We start from the raw sequence: 5,543 nt of genomic DNA, 5'->3' as shown, positions 1-5,543 counted from the left end.
ATGTTAGTGTACCCGAGAAGTGGCAAATGTAATGAACTGTGAACATTACAACTTTGATTCAAGTCATGACTAAGTTTGCCAATAGTTGAATCAAATTTGTTGGGTCGGAAGTGTATTCAGAGTTGTAAGTCATCTGCGTAAAATGATACTTGCAGTAATATCCAATTAATGCAGTTGTCAGATAAATATAGCGTTCTTAGTCTTGCAAGTAGTAGGTCAAAATCAACTGGGTCGAATGCTTTACTGAAGTCAAGTAGAGTTAATATGGTGACTTCGCTTCTGTCCATTGCTTCTCGCATGTCTTCAGTGACTTTTAGTAAGGCAGTTGTTGTACTGTGACCAGCTCTTAAACCAGATTGGTGTTCGTTGATAAGTTTGTATTTCTTTAAGTACTCTGTCAGCTGTTGGTGTACGATATGTTCCAATATTTGGAGAGGGCGGGTGGAATATTTATAATTCTGCAGTCGTTTGGTGAGGTCAGAGTTTTCTTCTTAGGTATAGGTGTTACTAGTGACTGTTTCCAAATTGTAGGAAAGTTTTAATTATGAGAGATGCATTAAATATATGAACCACTGTCGGCACGATCACGTCATTATTTTATTTAACAGTGATATACTGATGCTATTTATGCCTTGTGCGTTAGATTTCAGTCGTCTTAGTGATTTTCTGTAATGTATGTAAAGTCTGAATAATTTCGAGGGAAAAATTGTTCCGGGGCCGGGTATCGAACACGGGACCTTTGGAAAAACGTACCACCGCTCTCCCAACAGAGCTACCCGGGAACTCTACCAGACACCGATCCAATTTTTCTCTCTATATCCACAGACCTCCAAGTGGGCTGACAACCGTCAAGAAACCAACATTGAGTGCACACTAACTCTGTGTGACTTAAATTGTGATTTTCTGTTAACGAACAGTGACGTGTATTATGCAAATCAAGCTTTCAGGTATAACTCCCTGTAAAGTTGACTTGAATAATTTCGAGGGAAAAATTGTTCCGGGGCCGGGTATCGAACCCGGGACCTTTGATAAAACGTACGATCGGTGTCTGGTAGAGTTCCCGGGTAGCTCAGTTGGGAGAGCGTTGGTACATTTTACCAAAGGTCCCGGGTTCGATACCCGGCCCGGGAACAATTTTTCCTTCGAAATTATTCAAGTCAACTTTACAGGGAGTTATACCTGAAAGCTTGATTTGCATAATACACGTCACTGTTCGTTAACAGAAAACCACAATTTAAGTCGCACAGAGTTAGTGTGCACTCAGTGTTGGTTGCTCGACGGTTGTCAGGCCAATTTGAGGTCTGTGGATATAGAGGGAAACATTGGATCGGTGTCTGGTAGAGTTCCCGGGTAGCTCAGTTGGGAGAGCGTTGGTACGTTTTACCAAAGGTCCCGGGTTCGATACCCGGCCCCGGAACAATTTTTTCCTCGAAATTATTCAAGTCAACTTTACAGGGAGTTATACCTGAAAGCTTGATTTGCATAATACACGTCACTGTTCGTTAACAGAAAATCACAATTTAAGTCACAAGAGTTAGTGTGTACTCAATGTTGGTTTCTTGACGGTTGTCAGCCCACTTTGAGGTCTGTGGATATAGAGGGAAAAATTGGATCGGTGTCTGGTAGAGTTCCCGGGTAGCTCAGTTGGGAGAGCGTTGGTACGTTTTTTCAAAGGTCCCGGTTCGATACCCGGCCCCGGAACAATTTTTCCCTCGAAATTATTCAAGTCAACTTTACAGGGACTTATAGCTGAAAGCTTGATTTGTATGTAAATTCTCTTTCCGCCATGAGTGTACGCAACGATTTGCACATCCAAGGAGCAGGTCTCCGAGTAGCAGTTCTTCTAGTTTTTAGTGGTGCATGTCTGTCATATAGCTGGGTGACTAAGTTATTAAATGTCTCAACTTTTTCGTCTACACTTCTCGGAGTCCAGATAGTCTGCCACGGTAGTTTAGTTGCGTCTTTAATAATTAGTTCAGTTATGGGGACTCTCAGCAAAGTAGGGAGGGAACGTGTCCTGCTCACCCCACATTCGTTTGATTGGCATAACGCGTTGTTTTGCTAAGTCAAGTGCAGTGGTGGATTCGACACACCTTGCGCGCCAGTAATTTCTCCTCTGTTATTTCTTGGTTCCAGATCTTTACAGTCGTTTGTTTATATGAAGTAGGCCTACATTTATCATACAATAATTATTCCAGTCACCTACTGTGACTACGCAAATTATATTCTTCAACAGTATAAGCATTTCTTTATCATGTGCACGAAAAATTCTTGAATGCCTAATGATCGACAGAATAAATTGTTTCCTTTTAAAAACAAGAAAGAACAAAGCTCCATTGTCATTTAACTGTACAACATATTTAAAAAATGTAAAGATCAAAATAATAAATTGTTTCGTTTTAAAACCAATAAAGAACTAAGCTCCATTGTTATTTAACTTGAAAACATATTAAGCACAATGTAATGATCAACATAATCAATTGTTTCTTTATAAAAACACTAAAGAAGGTAGCTAAGCTCCATTGTCATTTAACTTTATAACATATTAAACAAAATATATGAGATATGAATTAAACGAAATATTATTGTAGGCCTATACTGCTAATTTTCATTTTTATTGTTGTTGATGGCCCTCGGAGTTTTTTGTTATTAACTAAAAAGGATATACTTGGCTCTAAAGTAAAACAACTCAACCGTAATACTGAAACTAAATGTATGTCTGTGATCCTAGACCTGGAGATACTTTTGATCATGTTAATTTTGGGAAAAAAAAACTGCTCACAACAGTAAGTTGAGCCAAACATAGATACAATACATCATTGCAAATGTGCTTCTCTGGCAGGTATTTAAAGAGATCTAATTCATTTTTTCCTAAACACTTTAGTGGTGTTTCCACAAAACCATTTCACCTTCCAGTTAATACGAGTGCTCCATCTGTAGCAATCGACACCAGTTTTCTCCAATCTAAATGAAATTTAGAAACAAATTCAGCACAGCTTCAAAAATGTCTTCACCACGGGCACTGTCACGCAAGGGAACCAGATCCAGTAACTCTTCTAAAGTATTAAAGTTCAGGTCCACACACCTTATAAATATAGTTAGTTGTGCTGTATCTTTTATATCTGTGCTCTCATCTAGGGCGAAAGAATAGAAAAATAGGTGCTCCAGTTTTTTTTTCTAACTGCTGCTGTATGTCATTTGCCATTTCTGTAAACCTGTCGATGAAAGTCCTAGGAGACAGAGTATGTGAGTTTATAGCAGTCATTGAATTTGGATAAACTTCCTCGGTAGCAGTCACTAAGCAACCTTTAACGAATTCCCCATTTGAAAAACAGCGGTTTCTTTCAGCTATAAGCCAGGATATTCGGTAAGTTGCGCGTCATATTTTCTGTCTGGAGGTTTCATTCTGGGGTGAATTTGACTTCGATTTAAGTTCATTAAGTCTACTTTCTTTCTCCAACCCTAAGATGAATATATTTAAAAATACGAGTATGTTACAGAACTGATGAAATCGCATCAAATAGGCCTAATATGCACTCAAAGTTTTAAATAAATCAGTTCAGTTCCAGATTATTAATAAAATAATAAGTAACTAGACCCCGAAAATACCATAAACATATCTTGTTTTGTATCTTTTCACAAATATTAGGAAAATAGCTTTGAAAATTGTAAATTAATAACTGTAAGACAGCCGTGGCGAAAATGTGACTTACGAGCACATTGTGGCCCGCAATGATAGCTATGCATTTCTCTTGCTTCTGCTTCCTACCTCCCCCAACCCCCACCCTCTCACTCACTGGAGTCAAACTCCGTTCCATTTGTATTTGTCTCTGACCTGCGAATGGCGTATCGTCACAATGTCTCTCTCGAAACCATGAACCTCTACAAAAAATGAAAGTTTCAAGTAGGAAGGGAGGACGCATTTTTTTGCTGCCAATATATGAGGATATTAAATGTATGATTTGTTCACAAGTATTACGAGGAAAACGGTTGTATGACGTAAAACGGCATTATAGTACATATTACTGATGAAACATTAAAAAGTTAACTGCTATTATTATTATTATTATTATTATTATTATTATTATTATTATTAGGCCTATTATTATTATTATTATTAGTATTATTATTATCATCATCATCATCATCATCATCATCATCATCATCTCTGTACGTCGATCCTTTTTCAGCAGATGTACGAATAATGCGATTAGATCTTCAATTTAAAGTCACAGATTTACAATGTGATGTTACATGAAAGTTAGATGTAAGGACTTGACAAATGTTTAACTTTTCAAATCTTTGCCAAAAAATATATGTACCGAAGCTTCGTTCTTTCACTTGCTCTTTTGTAGCCATGTTCGCTAAAACTTATGTTTGTGAAAATTATTTTCAAGAATGAAAATAGTAAAAAACAAATTTAGATCACGACTGACAGACAAATACCTTCGTGATCAACTATGACTGGCAGTAAGTGACATAATTCCTGATTTTGAAACTCTGTCGCAGAGACATTCTGAAGACAGTTAATTTTAGGTTGTGATAATTTGTCCTATGTTTTATTGGTAATTTCTTTCTTCGTTATACGTATTAAACATTAGTTTGTAGCCTTATACTATATAAAATTATATGTAAGAGCTTGACGTAAAGAAAATGAAAATCCGTTAATAAGTCAGACAGTTGCTTCAGTTCCCCTTCGGGTGTTCGCCCCCTCCATAAAGCTATGAATGTTGCAGGTTACACAGTGGCTCGGCGCACGATCCCTTTTTCGCCACGGCTGCTGTAAGATCATCAAGTCCGTTTATGCGTCTGATCAAAGTGGCGTTTAATATTGAAGCGTTTTATATGCGGAATTTTAAACCCGCATATTAAGCAGCAGATTTTCTTCTTTTTGTAAGTAACAAAAAATTCTTTCTGCCATTCTTCCTGAAATTGACATCCCGAGATCAAAACCATACCCGCCACTGAATGAAGTATGTATTTACGAAACACCAGGCGGAAGAAATAGCTGGTGGAGTGAGGTAAGGAGGCTTTGAGTGCAGTGGCCCTTCGGAGCCATTTTTCCCCATGGTTGAATTAGTTCGTCATTGATTGTGATTGAGGTTACCTTATGTTACAATATGAGACATACGTCTATGGCATTGTGAAGAAAATTCAACGTAAATAATATCATGTTTTGAGATTCAAGGAGCATGCACTTGTACATTTGTTATTACGTCATGAGGTTTGTTTGTCGCGGTAATGTCTAGTAACGTCTCTGAATAAAGAGTATGATGTAAAGGTTCGGAAGGGAAAATAATTGTCATATAGCAGGACTGGAATACATTCTGTATTTGTATTGTTGCGTTGCTGTTATCTAAAAGTAAATTTGTATTTAAGTCGCCAAAGTACTATAGCATGCAGGTAATTGGGAATCAGATTCAGCAGTGCAGCTTCAATATCACACAGGAGATTTAACTTCGGCGGTTTGTAAACCACGCCAAGGAGGATTTTTTTTATATTTTATTTTCACCTCAACAAATATAAATTCTGGCTGTTCACTT

General features: G+C 37.5%; 1 non-coding gene across 1 annotated transcript; it reads left to right on the top strand.

Annotated features, from left to right (window-relative positions):
* The first annotated feature begins 1,058 nt into the window (after positions 1–1,058).
* TRNAN-AUU (transfer RNA asparagine (anticodon AUU)) lies at positions 1,059–1,131 on the top strand. The gene has a single exon. It is a non-coding gene; the product is annotated as a tRNA-Asn (tRNA).
* Positions 1,132–5,543: the final 4,412 nt, after the last annotated feature.

Source organism: Periplaneta americana, chromosome 8, assembly GCF_040183065.1.
Source record: "Periplaneta americana isolate PAMFEO1 chromosome 8, P.americana_PAMFEO1_priV1, whole genome shotgun sequence".
Classification (NCBI taxonomy): Eukaryota; Metazoa; Arthropoda; class Insecta; order Blattodea; family Blattidae; genus Periplaneta; species Periplaneta americana.
This window is presented reverse-complemented; position numbering and strand designations above follow the sequence as displayed.